The sequence below is a fragment of the Dasypus novemcinctus genome, chromosome 6, assembly GCF_030445035.2.
Source record: "Dasypus novemcinctus isolate mDasNov1 chromosome 6, mDasNov1.1.hap2, whole genome shotgun sequence".
NCBI lineage: Eukaryota > Metazoa > Chordata > Mammalia > Cingulata > Dasypodidae > Dasypus > Dasypus novemcinctus.
The window spans coordinates 39,061,311-39,081,574 of record NC_080678.1 but is presented as its reverse complement, the minus strand read 5'-3'; positions in this window follow the sequence as shown (position 1 = coordinate 39,081,574).

Here is a 20,264-nt window from a genome sequence, read left to right as displayed (position 1 = left end):
ATTACCTCATGACCCAAGCTTCGCTGTTGCCCTCCACATCACATGGAGTTTGCTTTTTATGACATTATGCTTCTTGAAAACTCACGGGTTTTTGATATGATAGACTAGTAGAGGCTTGAACTTTAGGTCTCCACTAGCATTCCCACACAATAGAGTGAGCCTATCCTTCATTGGTTTGTGACCTGGTAATGACTTCTCCTCTTTTGTAATGTAAGTTCTACTTGGCATTTTTTTCCAAAAAACTCCACTTTCATCACAGTTAAAAATTGATGCATAATAAAACCCTCAGCTTCTATATAGTCTTGAAATTCACTGATGGATTAGTCAGTAGTCATTTTATTAGCACTCGCTGCCTCATCATGCCTCACCACACTATGGATGCTGTTCCTCTTTTTAAAATTATCAAACCAACTGTGGCTGGCCTTAAAACTTCAACACTCTCATCACTTGGTACTGGTTTGTTTTTAAAAAGATCAGCATGCAACACTTGCTTTTGCACATGTCATGGCTTCCAATACACTGTTGCCCACTAATTGCTTCTTGTTTACCCAAATTAATAATAGCTTTCCAACTTCCTCCAGTGTCTGGGACTGCTGCTTTGTTACTGCTTTAACTCCTTTCACAACATCACCCTTTTTTATCACTTCTTTATTTATGATGGTGGAGACTGATGTTCTAGACATACCATATTCCCTAGCAAGATCAGTAATGCAAATACTATTCTTATATTTAACTATCATTTCTTTCTTTTGCTCACTGAGGTGTTGTTATTTTCTTTTCTGCTCATTGCTATCACTGCTCATTTTCTGGGGACCCATGATGAGAGAAAAAATGCAAAAATACACAAAATGACTACAAAAGCTAAGACTTCAATGGAATAAAGACACAGCAAGAGCTACCACTTGACTAACATGTGACCCCTTGTTTTGGCTGGAAAGGGTAGTGAGTCACAAGGCATCCGACACCGACAAGTTCTAGCTTGCACGTGAGTACCAAACAAATGACGAGTACTGGCACAAAATTTTTGAGTGAAAATGCGTCTAATACCAAATGTTAAGAATTTCAAAGCAGTCAGGTACCAAGGTATGACTATATATTTCAGGGACCCACCCATTCCTTACCAGAGGCAAAGAGAAGCTCAACAGCCTGCCCAGGAATGGTGCCGCCCACACTTCCCGTGCCGCTGACGACAACAGAAGCGGACAAAGAAACAAGACGCAGCAAATAGACACCAAGAACAGACAACCAGGGGAGGGGGGGAAATTAAATAAATAAATAAATCTTTAAAAAAAAAAAAAAAAAAAAAGAGAGAAGCTCAAGAAGGCTTAGCACATTCTGCCTGTTGCTGTTTTTGCCTCTGAGCAAATTTAGTTACCTGAATCGGATGAGTCTGTCATTGCGCTTCAGAAAAAGAAAAGAAAGATACAAATCCCATCTTAGTCCAAGAAAAGCTGCTGGTTGACAGAGATAACTGGAAGCTTTATCCCTGAGACTAGAATCAGGCCAGGCTCAGCTGAGGCAGATGTTCTGGATGGGAACATTCACAGATCATTTATATGGGCGGAGAGCCTTTTCTGTTGAGCCTCCACCTCCCGCCTTGTTCACAGCTCAAACTGTGCTTTTAATTTCCCAGGCCCAGCACTCTCTCTTTCTGCTACTTGATCTTATTGAAATCTGGGAGGAGGACCCAGGCTTTTTGTATGGTCTGGGCATAACCAGGAGCTATGTTTAATGACAGTAATACTTGGGTAACAGTCACTTCTAGTTAGTTTCCAGTTTATTTTTAGCTTGGTAAGAGATAAACTCAATCCTTAGGATCCTTATGCTAATTGAGAAAATGACTCTCCTTAGAATTATGAAGGTTAAGAAGTTGTTCTAAAGGTTTGTGAAGGAGACTATTAGGTTGATTGTGCTTCCCCTAAGTAAGAGCACTTGCGTATGAAATTAAGGACAGCTTTGCCTTAAGCCCCTCTGAATGAGAAGATGCATGGCTGGGGATTACTAGGTTAGGTGTTTATACTAAACACACCAAAACATGTGGTGCTGTCTGTGGGAATCGTCAATTAGTTCTTGGCCTTATTCTCCCTTAGGAGAATGGGTGCTGTCGTAACTGGAGTGTTGGTCAACTTTTGGTCTACTGACCAGGGCCTCCCACTTATTCTGTAAAGGAAAACTTAGACTATTGTAATTAAGTGCTAGGCTATCATCTTTAGCCCAGGTGAACACGTTCATGTTCAATTAGATGAATAAAATGCCTGTTTTGGAGGCCTCCTCTACAGAGAATTTCTTTAGGGGTGGAATTATGAACACTTGAGACCAGTTGTGGGGTTTCTTTCCACTCCCTATCACCTTAAGTAAAGGCCATGAGCACATCACAACCACAGTGTTTTTCAGCATCTGTGGGTGCTTCCTCAAACAGCCTTCTTATCTCCCTGTCACTAGAGCTAGGACTTTGCCTTCAAACACTTTTGTGGAAACTTTCCCCATTTCTTTAGAGCTCTATCTCTTTTGATATCTTGACAAATTTCTGTCACATTGAAAATAGAGCTCCATCTTGAAGGCTCATTGTTTTGTCTCCATTTCTTTTTTTATGGAACTGAATATCTCAATGTAATGACAAGAAGGACATAGTCTTTAATGTGGAATTAAAGCCCGTTTATTTCACAGATGCCTATTGGTCTCCCAGTGTGTGCCAGGGAGGAGGTGACTGAGATGAAATACAAAGTTCCTGTCTCAAGAAGCACACAGTCCAATTAACCATGGAGGACATAGCTAATAACCTGACTTCCTTCATGTATTCAGTCAAACCATCTTGGGAATAAGAAATTGGGTGATCCAGTAACTTCTTTGGGCATCCATGTCTCAGGAAAGGGAAGAAATATTGAAAGTGAGGAGAAAACTGATAGCAGCAAAGATTCCTTCCAGCTGGTGTTCTTCCTTCCCTCTAAGACCTCTTTCCACCTTCAGCCTCCTGGACCCACCTTTGACAGGTCTCTTCATAGGTCTTTACCCTCATCCTCCATTTAAAATAAGGAGACTATTTTATATCTATTACAATGATAGAATCCCCAAATTATTTCAATAAGTATAAAAGTCCTTAGGAAGAGATTGTAGATAGCCATAATTTTAATGAAGAAAGGAGTTAATATGTATCAATTTTTGGGTTTTATTTTTTTTAATTGAAGATTGTCCAACAATCAGAATGGATTTTGTGTTTTCCACTTCATATTGTAATATCAAATTAAAAAAAAAATCACAGCTGAGGTGTAGGACAATTATCTAGCATGATTCTGCCAGAGCAAATTTCCCAGTCCCCTTTAATACCATTCTTCCTAGGTTGATGCCTACGGGGACCTTTTTTACTCAAGAGATGAAAAACCTGTCAGGGTAATTCATAAAGCTGTTGCTCACACATGATACAAAGTGGGATTCTTAACCTTATTTCTCTCCTTCTAGTTTTTCCTTCTCCTCTTCCTACAGGTGGATTTTAAAAATTTTACTACTCGTATTCAATCCACATTATATCTAAGATTGTTTTACAGCTGCTACGAAAAAAGGGACTTATTTTCTAATAAAGATGGTTCAAGAGTTTTCAATCTCAGCACTATCGGCATTTGGGGCCAGATGATTCTTTGTTGTGGGGGGCTGTCCTGTGCTTTGTAGTGTGTTTAGCAGGATCCCTGGCCTTTCCCTACTAGTTGCCATAACAATCCCTCAGTTATTACAGCTCAAAATGTCACCTATATAACCAGATGCTCCCTGCGACAGTTGAGAACCAATGCTTTAATTAATGGTCAGCAAATTTTATGGTACCAAAATAACGTGCCATGGTCATCTTTCCTTGTTTCTATTTCTAAATTTACCTTTATAATTTTTTTAATTTCTAATTTGCTTGCTATTCCATGTTTTGGATATTTACCATAACCTTTTTAACCATTCCTTTCTTGGTTGGCATCGTGATTATTTTCAACTTTTTGCTGTCACACATAATGTTGTTATGGCTGTATTTGAACAACTGTCTTTGTGAGTTATGTAAATTATTTCTGTAAGATTGTCTTTTAAAAGAAGCATGGCTAGAAAAATAAAAGTGTGTACATGTAATGTTTTGGTCAACACAGCCTTCTCAGCCTCCCAAAAGGCATACCAGGTGACAACCCCACCAGTAGTGTATGTTTTATTTGTGCCGTGTTTATAGAATTACAAGTTCACCTCTCATTTCTAGAACAATGAAGGAACCAAGCTGAAACGGGCTTCCTTGGGGCCACTGATACTGATAGTATAGATACCTCAGTTATGCATGATTTTCGAAGACAGATCAAAATTCTAAGGTGTCCTCAAAGTCACTGCATTTCCTGAGGGGAAGCCTTTTTTTTTTCTTGATGGAACTGCTTTTTTTTATTTTACTTTTTTAATTTATTTCTTTAAAGATACATAAATTATAAAAAAAGTTATATTAAAAATATTTCCATTTTTTTATATTCATTTTTTCATTCATTGCATTTGATAAATACATTTTGGAGCACTGCTACATAGCATGGATTATAGTTGACACTGTAGTTTACACTCTCTCCCAGTGCATACAGTGGGTTATGGCAGGACATATAATGCCCTGCATCTGTCCCTGTAATATTGTACAGGACAACTCCAAGTCCTGAAAATGCCCCCATATCAAACTAATAAGGGAAGTCTTCTTTAACAGGGCTTTTTCCTGAAGTTGATTTGCTTTCATAATTCCCTAGTTTGAGTTTTTTAAAAATTGGAATGTGTTTTAAATAGTATTTGAATAATTTTTTTCTGTGTAGGTGAATAATTCTCTGTAAGGAAAGAGTGCAGTTCTCCCCCTTCTGGTATAAGGAAGGCTTGGTGAGCTGGCTGTCTCACAGGAGGCTGGATAAACTCATGCTGGGGTTTCCCTCCCTCTGGCTTGTAGAAAGCAGCCCTTCCTGTGGAACACCCTGCCTCAGGCAACAGTCTAGGATGGAGATGGGGCAGGACCGGGCACTTTCCATGAATTTTGATGAGTCTTAGTCAGATGTCTTTTTTTTTTTTTTTTCCTTTTTCTCCTTACTTTCCTTTGTTATTATTGTTAGTTTACCATTGATCATGGAAAAGAAACCCACTTGGTTTTGGCTTCCCTCTTACCTGAGTTGGTTGAGAAAGGTTATGTTTGTCTTTAAAAAGAGAAAGTTTTGATGGATAGGGTGGACTTATTCCCTTGTTAACTTTCTCTTACAATTTTTTCTCTTTAATTTTTCTTTGTGGTTGGGAGAAGGAAGAAAGTAATGAAACACAAAAGGAAGGAGTCCAGGGGAGTTGGGTTTTTTTAAGATTTTATTTATTTCTCCCTACCCCCTCATTGATTGAACTGGCTGTGTGCTGTCTTTAGGAGGCACTGGAAACTGAACCTGGGACCTCCAATGTGGTAGGGAGGTGCCTAATCAGTTGAGCCACCTCTGTTCCCTGCTTTGTTGTGCCTCTCACCATGTTTTTTCTTCTTGTGTCTCTTGCTGTGTCATCTTGTCCATCGGCTTGCCATGCCTGTCGGTCACATCAGCTCACTGTCTTGCTCGCTTTCTTTAGGATGCTCCCTTTCTTTAGAACCTCTGCTCTCTGCTTTGCTGTGTCTCTCATCATGCCCTTTCTGTGTTCCTTGTTGCACCATCCTACCACGTCAACTTGCCACGGCTGCCAGTCATGCCAGCCTGCTGTCCCCTCTAGGAGGCATCAGGACCTGAACCATGGACCTCCCATGCAGTAGGTGGGAGCCCAGTCATCTGAGCCATATCCTCTTCCCTCCAGGGGAGATTTTGGCCACTTGTGACTCACTCAAAAAATATAACAACAAATAAGATAATTTTGAACAAATAAGAAAATTTGAGTATTTGTATAACATATGAATGTACTTTGAATGATTAATACAAAAATTGCCCCTTAAAAGTATGGAATTCCAGTTTTCTGACCCCTAAGAGAGTGTGTCTCTGAGCCCTATACAGAGCATCGAGCTACTTAGGGACAATCCGCCAAGAATGAAAAATGAGGTTGTAGGTATAGGAAGGATGATTATTATCATGAAGTCCTTAGAAAGGATCCTAAAGACATGAGTCTAGATGACACAACTGCTGTTTTTCTTGAAAATACTCCTTTATAAGCTCATTTTTGTTTGTTTGTTTGTTTCTATTTAGGTAAGCAGAAAAGACAAAGAACTGCATAGAAAGAGCCACTGTATCATTCAAGAAGACTGCCAGAAACCAAGTGATAAGTGGTAAGTGGTGAGAACATATATGTGACACCTGGTGTCCTGGTAGGGGACGTCTCCTCTCAGTAGAGCACTGGATGGAAACTCAGGAGACCTGGGACTACCCCAAGAGTAAACTGGTGGGTGATTGCTCTCTCTGAGGCTCATTTTTCTCCTAACATGAGTGTTAGGTTGGCACAATTGTTCTGACCTTGGCTACATATAAGCTTCAACCTTGGAGAGGTTTTAAACAGATGCTACCCCAGGAAATTCTGATTCAGCAGGGGATGGAGTTGGGGCTAGACAGGTGAGCTCCCCAGGTGGCTCTGATACCCTCGTCTAGGACTTCTGATGTTGTTCTGGTTCTCATCGTCTCTCTGGTTTCTGTTATTTCTTGTTCCACCCTGGCACCTTGTCTTAGAACCCAAAGGCGACATTTCCCTCCCGTCTAACATCAAGGCCCTTCAGTGTGGGAATAATGGGTCTAGACATTAGAACTTGTGAACGATGTAATCCAGCCATATGGAAACAGGATTGGCAAAAGGCTTGGGTTGAAATGTCGTTAGTTTTAGTGGAGTTAGGTCAGCCCCTAGTGGTTAGAAACTCAAACTGTAGGTGTCTGACAAGAAACATCATTTTCACACAAGTTAGAAAGACGAAAGTATTTTCTTATCTTTAAATCCTTTTTTAAGCTGGTCAGTCCTAAAAGTGACTCTTCTGTCTTTTACAAACATTGCTAATAATGAATGTTGCCATATATTAACAAATGACATCATAAGGCAAGTGGAAAGGCTTTGTCTGTAGGTTCACGTCTCCTGATCCTGGTTTTTCTTTCCAGAGAAGTCCAACTTCAGTCCTTCCAGCCCACATATCCCTGGGGCATTGCCTGCTCTGGCTGAGTCCATGGATGGAGCTGGGCCAGGGCCTCGGTCCTGCATTTATGGAACTCAGCCCTATTTAGCCTTTAAAAACTGATGATGTCACATCCCAGGTTTTCTGGCTGTCCTTTGGCTCATTCAGAACAATAAGAACATATTTTCTTTAGTTTGGAGAAAAGACCATCTGGCCACAATTTAAGGAGCTTTTTAGAGTAGTGGAATGTGGGAATATCCAGCCAAGAAGGGATGAGAGGCTATTCCTGAAATAACTTTCTTACTCTCATCCTAGTGCCCAGGCCCCCTGGCCAGCTTCTCATTGTGATCTTGCATTAGGAGCAAAATCTACTGAAATAGAGGAAGTGGACATAGCTCAGCTGATAGAGCATCTGCCTACCATATGGGAGGTCCAGGGTTCAAACCCAGGGCCTCCTGGCCCATGTGGTGAGCTGGCCCATGCACAGTGCTACCGTGTGTAAGGAGTGCCATGCCACTCAGGGGTATCCCCCATGTAGGGGAGCCCCATGCACTAGGAGTGCACCCTACATTGAGCTGCCCTGTGTGAAAAAAGCACAGCCCACCCAGGAGTGGCGCCACACACACAGAGAGCTGACGCAGCAAGATGACACAACCAAAAGAGTCACAGATTCCCAATGCTGCTGACAAGAATGCAAGCAGACACAGAAGAACACACAGTGAACGGACACAGAAAGCAGACAATGGGGTGGGGTGGGGGTAGGGGTGGGGTTGGGGTTTGAGAGAAATAAATAATAAAATAAATCTTTGGAAAAAAGGAATCTACTGAAATAGGCCTAGGGCCTGGTGAAACAAATGAAAGGAATTCATACTTTATTTCTTAGGAGAACCAAACAGCCTCTGTGACCCAGGAACCATAAAAGTGGAGGATTCATATCCACTTCTAACCCCTGGCTGCTCCCGCTTGGTGAGTGCGTGTGTCAGGTGGAGAGGCTCTGCCCCTGTCTGGAATGTGAGCCTGCCTCTGCAAGCCAGGAGCCAATAGTCTGGAGCTAGTAAACTCCAGGAGCTGAATTCTGGAGTATGAGAAACTGAAGACGCCTATTAAAATACTCTGTAGTGATGCAGCAACTCCTTGTCATGGAAAATACCTATGGCATTGAAAAATTCTTTTGAATAGCAATATATACAAATGGTAAAAGCCAATCATTGCAAAAGTCCCTCCCAACCCTGGCTCCCAGGCTCTGGGTTCTCTCTTTGTCTTTACTAGGTTCTTGTGTATCTTTCTAGAGAGATTATATACACTTACAAGCATATTCATAAATATTCTCCTTCTTTAAAAACCACAACTAAAACTTCCCATACAATTTGGAGTGATCCACACTATATATTTTTTATCTAACACTGACTTTAGAGATCACTCAGCAATGGTACTTACAGAAGTGCCTCTGTCTTTTAAGTAACTGCAGAGTATTCCACTGTAAGTACAGATAAAGTTATTAACCATTTTCCCCTGGACCGTTAGTTTCTAATTTTTCATACAAGGCAGCATTGTATTTTGCTTGTTTAGATGTTGGGTAGAATGAGTGTCTCAGCAAAGGCTAAATCTACCAAAACGAAGGACCGTAAACATCAGGCCTGTTTTAGGTCTCTAAAGGATTAATAACAGATCCACCTGAGGACAGGCAGCATGGCATAGTGTTGCAGAGCTGGAAGTGGGTTTGAATCCCAGCTTTGCCACTTTTTAGTAGGTAAGTCTTTGCCTCCATTTCTTCATACACAAAATGGGATAATAATGGTACCTTCATCATGAGTTTCATAAAACTGTTAATTGGTTTTTATGAAATTCTGTCGGAAGAGTACTTAGCACATAGTTAAGGCTATGAAATGTTAAATAAAAATGAAAGTCCATTTCCTAGTGATACAGTTGTTAGCTTTTAGTTCTGCATGGGGACCCAGAGGTTCACTCTGGTTTAATCGTGTTCTGAAAGGAAGAAAAGGAAAGTTGTTGGAATGTTGATTGGGATCGCATTGAATTTGTAAATCTTAACAATATTAAGTCATCCAATCCGTGAACATGTTTCTTTTATTTTTCCCTATTTATTCAGCACTTTTGTTTCTTTCAGCAGTGAGTTGTAGTTTTCTGTGTACATCTCCTTGGTTAAATGTGTTCTAGACATATTACTCTTTTGGTTGCTATTGTACATGGAATGGTTTTCTTGGTTTTCTTTTAGGGTTGTTCATTGCTGGCGTATAGAAAACAACTGGAGGAGTCAGGGCAAGATGGCGTCTGAGTGAGTGCACCTCACAATCTCTCCTGCAAAGAAGTGGCTGAGTAGGGTTGGAATCTTGCCAGAGTGGGTTGTTTTGGGGGCTGGCAAGGCAGGAGGTGTATGGATGTTGACTTGGAGAGACTATGACAGAAGTAGTGCTTGCTAAAGGTAGAATTGTGGGTTACTGGCACAGAAGTCAGAAGTTGTGGGGAAGTGAGACTTTTCCCCCTAGGGCTGGTGGCCACAGTGTTCCCTGAAAACTGTCAGTTGTATGGCGGCATCCCCAAGCCCTGTGATCCCCAGATGCGTGGTCCCCAGATCTGTGTTCCCTAAGCCCCCGTAGCCCACATTCCACAGACCTACATACCCTGAGACTGCAATATCCTGGATTTCCCTTTGCAGAATCCAGTGCTCCCAGAGGTCCAGGATTACCCTAGCCCTCCAGTTTTGTACTGACTCCGTGAGTGGGAGGGATTCGGTGGGAGGTGCAGAGGAGCCAAACACGTGCGGGTTCAATTTTCTGGTCCCCCCTCCCCTTTTTTTGCTCTTGGAGGCACATACCTGCTGACTTGGGGAGAGCCTGGGAAGAAAGGAGTGGAATCAGAAAATCAACTAGCCCTCCTATAACACACTTAAGGGGAAGGGACTGTAGGAGGTGCTTTCCAAGCTTCTAATAGCATACTTGGGGTTCCTGGTGAGGTGTGGGTGCTCTTTCTCTGGAAATTAAAAGACATTGTTTTCTGTGCTGATCTGGTTCAACAAGGATCCACTTGAATCTCCTACAAGACCTCTCAGGCAGCTTTCCTGCTACCCTGGAAGAGAGGGAAGTGAGGAAGCAAGAAAGGGGGAGTGTCAGATTCCTAAGCATTTTATTAAACTGCAAAGAGAACTCCTTGCTTGAAACTTGTCTGGTGCTTTGTTGGTTTGTCTTCTTGTTTTTCCTGCCTGTTTATCCCCTCAAGGCCCTTTTATCTTTCTTTTTTTCTCTTTTTCTTTTCCTTGCTTGCCCCACCCCTGTCCCTTTTTTCTTTCTTTCTCTTCTTTTTTATTTTTTTTTTTATATTAGGTGCTGCAGGGAGCACTTCACATTTGCTCTATTTCCTCATCCTCCATTTCCTCTTTTCTGTGTGTATTGATTTTGGCCACCAACACTATCCCCTTTCCTTTACATTTTTCTATCCTCCATCATTTATTGTTTCTCTTACATTACACCTCTCTTTGTTTGGCCCCTAATTTTTCTGACTTTTTATTTCTAATGCCTTTGTTCTCTTTTCTGTCTTATATTCACTCTTTATTTTATTGTCCTTTCTTTTCTCTTTCCCTCTCTCCTTAACACACTGGCCTTTTAATTCACACCATATTCCTTTCCATATTCAGTTTATTGTCTAATTATAGGTGCTTTACTTTTCTTACTGTTAAAACTCTACAGAGCTTACCTGAGTCTAATATCCATTCTTTTAGATCTCACAAGTTTCCTCTGTTAATATTTACTATCAATACTACTATTACTCATTTTCTTTTCTTACTCCTTTTGTTTTCTCTGGCCCTAATATTTTCCTTCAAGTAAAATTCACCAAAAACAAGGAATTAGAATAAAAAGAACAAAGTGACAAAGAGAAGACTTAACATGTACACAAAAACAGCAACTAATTAAACCCCAAACTAGACAAAGAAGCTAAGCAACTGATTAAACCCATCAAGATAAAATGATGACCAGACAGCAACAAAAAACTACAAATCAAACGAATAATCAGAAAAACATGACCTAATCCAATGAACAAACTAAAAACCAGGAAGAGGAGCAGAACATCGAACAAGTAATTAAAGATCTCAAAACATGTATTAGGGACCAATTTGATGAGGTGAAGGAAGAGATTAAGAATATGAAGAAAACACTTGGGGAGAATACAGAAGAGACTGCCATCATACGCAAAAAGATAACAGATATGATGGTGATGAACAGCACAATTCAAGAAATCAAAAATACACTCTCAACAAATAACAGCAGACTCAAAGACGCAGAGGAAAGAATTAGTGATGTGGAAGACAGTACATCTGAAATCAAACAGATAGTAGAACTGATCGATAAAAAGGTAGGAAAAAATCCAGCGGGAACTTAGGGACCTGAATGACAATGCAAAACACACAAACATATGCATTATAGGCATCCCAGAAGGAGAAGAGAAGAGAAAGGGGACAGAAGGAGTGTTGGAGGAAATAATGGCTGAAAACTTCCCAAACCTATTAAGGGAGATGTATGTACATGTCCAGGAAGTACAACACACCCCAAACAGCATCAATCCCAGCAGGCCTACCCCAAGACATATACTTGTCAAATTATCCAATGCTCAAGACAAAGAGAAAATACTAAAAGCAGCAAGAGAAAAGAGAACCATCACATACAAGGGAGACACCATAAATTAAGTGTTGATCTGTCATCTGAAACCATGGAGGCAAGAAGGCAGTGGTATGACATAGTTATACCATAGTCAAGGTACTAAAAGAAAAGAATTTCCAACCAAGAATACTCTATCCAGCAAAATTAGCATTCAAAAATGATGGAGAGTTCAAAATATTCACAGATAAACAGAAACTAAGAGAGTATGCCAACAAGAATCCTGCCCTTCAAGAAATACTAAAGGGAGTTCTGCAGGAAGAAAGAAAAAAAGAAGAGAGAGAGAGTTGGAAGAGAGTGTAAGAGCAACTAAAAAGACAAAAAGAGAAAAAAAAATCAAACAAAATATGACAAACACAAATCCAAAGAAAATATGGCTAATATAAGTAATTCCTTGAAAGTAAAAACACTGAATGTCAATGGATTAAACTCACCTGTCAAGAGACTCAGAATGGAAGACTGGATAAGGAAATATGACCCATCTATATGCTGTCTATAAGACACACATCTTAGACCCAGGGACTCAAGGAGGTTGAAAGTGAATGGCTGGAAAACAATCTTACAAGCAAACAATAACCAAAAAAGGGCAGGAGTAGCTATATTAATATAAGACAAAATAGACTTTAAATGCAAAACAATTGTGAGAGACAAAGATGGACACTATGTATTAGTGAAAGAGCTAATCTTTCAAGAAGAAAGAACAATCATAAACATTTATGCTCCTAACAAGGGTGCCTCCAAATATGTCAGGCAAACACTGGAAAAACTAAGTGAAGGAATAGATGCCTGTACAATTATAGTGGGGGACTTTAATACACCACTATCAACTTTGGACAGAACATCTCAAAAGAAAATCAATAAAGAAACAAAGACTTTGAACAATATGTTAGAGGAACTGGACCTAATAGATATATACAGAACATTACACCCAAATACAGCAGGATATACATTCTTCTCAAGTGCACATGGATCATTCTCCAAGATAGACCACATGCTAGGCCACAGAAAAAGTCTCTATAACTTCAGAAAGATTTAAATCATACAAAATAATTTATTTGATCACAGTGGAATGAAGCTGGAAATCTGCAAGGGTCAGGGACCCAGATTTGGCAACAAGATATGGAAGTTAAACAACACACTCTTAGAAAAATGATGGGTCAAGGAGGAAATCTCAAAAGAAATTAATAACTACCTTGAAACTAATGAAAATGATAACACAACATATCAAAACTTATGGGATGCAGAAAAAGCAGTACTGAGAGGGAAATTTATAGCCATAAATTCATACATCAAAAAAGAAGAAAACTAAAATTGAAGACCTAACTGCACAATTGGAGGAATTGGTTAAAAAAAAAATCTAAACCCAAAGGAAAAAGAAAGAAAGAAATAACAAAGATCAGAGCAGAACTAAATGAAATAGAAAATAAGAAAGCACTATAAAAAATAAACAAAACCAAGAGCTGGTTCAAATTGACAAACCCTTAGCTAGACTAACAAAGAAAAAAAGAGAGAAGATGCAAATACACAAAGTAAGAAATGAGAAAGGAGATATCACTACTGACCCCACTGAAATAAATACTATCATAAGAGGATACTTTGAAAAACTGTATGCCAACAAGAAAGGCAATTTAGAGGAAATGGACAAATTCCTAGAAACACATGAGCCGCCTACATTGACGAAAGAAGAAATTGATGATTTCAACAAACCAATTACAAGAGATAGAATCAGTCATTTAAAAACTCCCAACTAAGAAGAGCCCTAGGCCAGACGGCTTCACAGGTGAATTCTACAAAACATTCCAGAAAGAACTAACACCAATCTTGCTTAAACTCTTCCAAAAAATTGAAACAGAAGGAACATTGCCAAACTCATTCTGTGCTGCCAACATTACTCCAGTACCAAAGCCAAACAAAGACACCACAAGAAAGGAAAATTACAGACCAATCTCTCTAATGAACCTAGACATGAAAATCCTCAACAAAATACTTGCTAATCGTAATCAACAACACATTAAATGATTTATACTCCATGACCAAGTGGGATTCATTCCTGGTATGCAAGGATGGTTCAACATAAGAAAGTCAATTAATGAAATACACCACATAAACAGATTGAAGAAAAAAATCACATAATCATATCTATAGATGCAGAAAAAGCATTTGACAAAATACAACACTCTTTCTTGATAAAAACACTGCAAAAGATTGGAATAGAAGGAAACTTTCTGAACATGATAAAGAGTATATATGTGGAAGCAGACTTGGCCCAATGGATAGGGCGTCCATCTACCACATGGGAGGTCCGTTGTTCAAACCCCAGACCTCCCTGACTCATGTGGAGCTGGCCCACGTGCAGTGCTGATGCGTGCAAGGAGTGCTGTGCCACACAGGGGTTTATCCCACATAGGGGAGCCCCTTGTGCAAGGAGTGCACCCCGTAAGGAGAGCCGCCCAGTGCGAAAGAAAGTTCAGCCTGCCCAGGAATGGCTCCGCACACACGGAGAACTGACACAACAAGATGACACAACAAAAAGAAACACAGATTCCTGAGCTGCTGACAACAATAGAAGCGGACAAAGGCACATGCAGCAAATGAACACAGAGAACAGACAACTGGGGTGAGGGGGGGAAGGGAGAGAAATAAAAAATAAATAAATCTTTTAAAAAAAAAAGTATATATGAAAAACCCACAGCTAACATCATTTACAATGGGGAAATCCTAAAATCTTTCCCTCTAAGATCTGGAACAAGTCAAGGATGTTCTCTATCACCCCTTCTATTTAACATAGTCTTAGAAGTACTTGCTCATGCACTGAGGCAAGAACTAGACATAAAATGCATCCAAATTGGAAAGGAAGAAGTCAAAATTTCACTATTTGCAGATGATATGATCCTATACATAGAAATCCCTGAGAAGTCTACCCCAAAACTTCTAGAACTTATAAATATGAGTTTAGTAAAGTCACAGGTTACAAGATGAATGCGCAAAAATCAGTAGCATTTCTGTACACCAATAATGAGCAATCTGAGGAAGAAATCAAGAAACAAATACCATTTAAAATAGTAAATAAAAAAATCAAATACCAAGAATAAATTTAACTAAAGATGTAAAAGACCTATACACAGAAAACTATACAACACTCTTCAAGGAAATCAAAGAAGACCTAAATAAATGGAAGAATATTCCCTGTTCATGGATAGGAAGACTAAATATTATTAAGATGTCTATCCTACCAAAACTGTTCTACACATTCAATGCAACACCAATAAAAATCAACACAGCATTCTGTAATGAACTAGAGAAACTAACTGTGAAATTTATTTGGAAAGAAAAGATACCCCGAATAGCCAAAGACATATTGGAAAAGAAAAATGAAATTGGAGGAATCACTACCTGACTTCAAAACATACTACAGAGCTACAGTAGTGAAAATTGCATGTTATTAGCACAGGGATAGACACACTGACCAATGGAACTGAATTGAGAGTTCTAATATAGATCCTCATATGTACATCCATATGGTATTCAACAAGGCCACCAAACACTCTCAACTGGGCGAGAACAGCCTCTTCAACGAAAGGTGCCTGGAGAACTGGATATCCATATGTAAAAGAATGAAAGAGGGTTACCAACTCACACCTTATACAAAAATCAACTCAAAATGGATCAAAGACCTAAATATAAAAGCCAGGACCATAAAGACCTTGGAAAGCAATGTAAGGAAGGATCTACAAGACCTTGTAATAGGAAATTACTTCATGAACTTCACACCGAAAACACGAACAGCAAAAGAACAAATAGATAAATGGGACTTCCTCAAAATTAAAGCCTTCTGCACCTCAAAGGAGTTTGTCAAGAAAGTGAAAAGAGAGCCTACACAATGGGAGAAAATATTTGATAACCATATATCTGATAGGAGACTTATATCCTGCATATATAAAGAACTCCTATATCTTGAAAATAAAAAGACAAACAACCCATTTTAAAGATAGTAAAAAGATTTGAACAGACACTTCTCCAAAGATTATACAAATGGTTAAAAAGTACATGAAAAATGATCAAAATCACTAGCTATTAGGGAAATGCAAATCAAAACAACAATGGGATACCATCTTACTCCCATAAGACTGGCAGCTACCAAAAAAATCAGAAGACTACAAGTGCTGGAGAGGTTGTGGAGGAATGGGAACACTCATCCACTGCTGGTGGGAAAACATGGATGAGTCTTGAGAACCTTATGTTGAGTGAAGCAACCCAGACATTGAAGGAGAAAGACTACATGACCTCTCTGATATGAAATAAGTAAATCAAGCTGTCTCAGAGAGCAAGTGCCTGGATGATAGGCTTAAAGGTAGTTGGGGGGCAGAGGAAGGTTGCGAGCTACACCTACATGGGTAAAATCTCTGATAGGCTGGAGGTAACCATTTGTACAGGGAAGGGACAAATGGGGGCTTAGGGATACCTTTGGGTGGGGCTTTGTGGGCCTGAGGGGAGCTAGGGATGGGAGGAAGGGTCAGGTGGCCCAAGAAATTGAGGGGAGGGTGGGGGGAACATTTGAACGTAGGAGATTGTCAGGTATGTGGTTGAAATTAATGTAGAGGAAACTTTAGAAAATATAATAAGGAAGTTTACCTGTTTAAAATGCTTAAGGGAGAGGGGCATCTGACACAGGGCGAGCTTCTAGGGAGTGTGTGAGTGCTCATTTTGTCCTCATGGGTTATATCACTGGGTGGAGGCCGATACAATGAGAGTGAAGGTATACCCACATCCTGGGAAGGACTGATGTTCTCAAACAGAGGAAATCGTACCCCTCGAGAGAATTGGTGGCTCCCAATGGGTTAGGGCAGTCGAGTATGTCAAGCCCCCAACATTGTTGCAAGTATCTCTGAATATGGTCCTTCAAGTAATGAAGATTGATTGTGACTCTAGGCCCTGAGGGGAGGGGGAAAGAGGTATCAAATAAATGGAATCAGTGTAACTATGGGGCAATGGAAGTGTTCCATCCACAAGATCATGCAATGTTGGATATAGGACATGTTAAATTACACCAAAAATGTATAAGTCTATAGGCTAAAATGTAAAGCAATGTAAAACATAAGATAACTAAAAATTCAGAAAATTTCATAGTCTAAAATATAAACCATAGTGTAAACCCCAATGGAAACATGTTTGAAAGCTATTGTTTCAATATCTGTACTTCAACTGCAGCAAATATAATATGAACATGTAAAAAAAAATCATTTCTGGGGAAGGGACAAAGGGTTTGATGTTGGATATGTGGGAGTACCATATAGTGTATATATGAATTACTGTGATCCAAAACTTTTGTGAAGACAAACTCAATAAGTAGAAAGAAAAAAAAAAAAGAAAGGATGCAGACACTGAGGAATAAATGGAAGAAATTGCCCTGCCACTGTACATACAGGGCAACACCTATAGCAGGGGTGAAAGGCAAAACTTCAAAAACAAATCTTTTTATTTTTTCATTTTTTGATACCCCAATTTATTTTTACTTTATTTAATTTTTCTAAATTAGTATGTATTCTATATCTAACCTTTAAACCCATCACTATATTCCATTTTACTATTAATGGAACCTGGCAACATATTAGACTTCATATTAAAAGAAGTTTCGGACCACAGATAGGTTCAACTATGGCCGGGGAGGAACACTGGTGTGGGGTGTTATTGCTAGTGGGCTCATGGTTGGGAGGGAATTCTCCAGGGCATGTATACAGGGTACGTAAAAATGTTTGGATATTTTCATAGTGGTTTCAGTTAAAAACAATAACTGAGGGAATGATGAGTTCCTCACCGGGGGAGCTCTATCACATTCCCCAATGGAACAGCAACAATCCCCCAAGTGCAATGGCAAAGACCAATACAGATGGATGATCTGACAATGAGCCCTTGATACTGATGGTTATGATTATGAGCCTGTGCACCTGAAATACGAGCTAAGCCTACAGCTGCAGGATGCCTAAGAGTTACCTCCTGAGAGTCTCCATGTTGCTCAAATGTGGCCACTATCTAAGCCAAACTCAGCATGTAAATGCATTACCTCCCCGCCAGCATGGGACTTGACTCGTGGGGATGAGCCTCCCTGGTGCCACGGGATTATTACCAAGCACCAGCTGATGACGTAACTAGAAAAAGACCTTGAATAAAAGGATCAACTCAGACCAGCAGACTATCTCAGCCTACAAGTAATATCAGGTGTTAAAAACTGCTTTTTGACCTTGAATTAAAAGGGGGAAATGGAAAGGACAAATGAGTTTATATGGCTGTGAGTCTCCAAAAAAGAGTCAGGAGGTCATCAGAGGGGTAATGCTTACATGCCTCAGCAGGGTCTCAGAGACAGCCAAAGTAGACAGAAGTCCAGGTACTGGTTCTCCTGAGGGTTACAGAGACCCATAGGTTCTACGGTCATGGCAGATGGCTCTGGAGTTCAGTGCCATGTCAGTTGGCCCTACTTTGGAGTTTGTGTTCCTGAGTGTGGAGTTGGACTCAGATATGACCTTTCTATACATGCCTCTTCTGTTACTTTTACCGGACCTGTGTTGGTGCTGGGGTTGGTATATACTCAGGAGACCTGAATCTCTGGACTGTCCATGTGACAGCAAGGCCCTGAGCCTCAGCAGACTTGCAACTCCTACCCTCTGGTTTATTGGACTTATCTCGGGCAACAGGGAGGTGAAGAAGGTCAACCACCACACCGGGGAGCCAAGAATGCCTACAACTGCAAACAGGAGAATTGCATCCATCTGGAATCTAACCCCCTCTTGATGTAGAGGGGGAGTGGACATAACCATCCCAGGGTCCACAGGGTGGAGGAATAAAATATGGACTAGAGTGGACTTACTGGTATTCTACTATAGAACTATTGTGACTAGTACTGGAAGAAAGTGTAGCACTGATGTGGAGAAAGTGGCCACAGTAGCTGCTAGTGGTAGGGAGAGGGAAGAAGAGATATGATGTGGGAGCATTTTCAGGACTTGGAGTTGTCCTGGGTGGCACTGCAGGTACAGATGCTGGACATTGTATGTCCTGCTATGACCCACTAGCTGGACTGGGGGAGAGTGTAAACTACAATGTAAGCCTCTATCCATGTGGTGCAGCGGTGCTCCAAAATGTATTTACCAAATGCAATGAATGTTCCATGATGATGAAAGAGGTTGTTGTTGAGGGAGGAGTGGGGTGAGGGGGGTGGGGAGTATATGGGGACCTAATTTTTTTTTATGTAACATTTAAAAAAAATAAAGATGGAGGTAATTAATTAATTTAAAAAGAAAACAACTGATTTTGGGGTGTTCATCCCGTATACACCACAGCCACTTTGCTGAATTCATTCCATAGTTCTAGTAACTTTCTTATCAATTCTTTGGGATTGTCTATTTATAGAATCATGTCATATGCAAATAGAGATAGTTTTATGTTTTCTTTCCAATTTGAATGCCTTTTATTTCTTTTTCTCACCTAATTGCTCTGGCCAAAACTTCAGTAGAGTGATGAACAGTAGTGGTAAAAGCAGGCATTCTATTTTGTTTCTGATCTTAGGAGAAAGCCTCCAGTCTTCCACTATTAAGTATGATTTTAGCTGTGGGTTTTTGATATATGCCCTTTTTCATGTTGAGAAAATTCCCTTGTATTCCTAGTTTTCTAAAAAAAAAATTCTTTTTTCAAGAAAGGGGGCTGGATTTTTTCGCTTTCCTCTTCTGCATCAATTGAGATGATCAGGTGGCGGACTTGGCCCAGTGGTTAGGGCGTTTGTCTACCACATGGGAGGTCTGTGGTTCAAACCCCGGGCCTCCTTGACCCGTGTGGAGCTGGCCCATGCACAGTGCTGATGTGCGCAAGGAGTGCCCTGCCACGCAGGGGTGTCCCCGCGTAGGGAAACTCCATGCGCAAGGAGTGCGCCCCGCAAGGAGAGCCGCCCAGCGTGAAAGAAAGTGCAGCCTGCCCAGGAATGGCTCCACCCACACGGAGAGTTGACACAGCAAGATGATGCAGCAGAAAGAAACAGATTCCCGTGCTGCTGACAACGACAGAAGTGGACAAAGAAGACGCAGCTAATAGACACAGAGAACAGACAGCTGGGGGGGTGGGGGAAGGGGAGAGAAATAAATAAATAAATCTTTTTTTAAAAAATTGAGATGATCATGTGGGGTTTTTCCCTTCATTCTATTACTGTGGTTTTTTACATTGATTAATTTTCTTAATGGTGAACTACCCAGGCATTCCTGGGATAAATCCCACTTGGTCATGAGGTGTAATTTTTTTATATACTTTTGGATTGAGTTCACTAATATTTTGTTGAGAATTTTTGCATCTATATTCATAAGGGATGAAATTTTCTTTTCTTGTGATATTCTTTTCTCGTTTTCGCATTAGGACGATGCTGGCCTCATAAAATGAGTTACTCAGTTTTTTGGAAGAGTTTGAGCTGAATTAGTGTTAATTTTTCTTTGGATGTTTGGTGAAATTTACCAGTGAAGATTGGGAAGATTTCG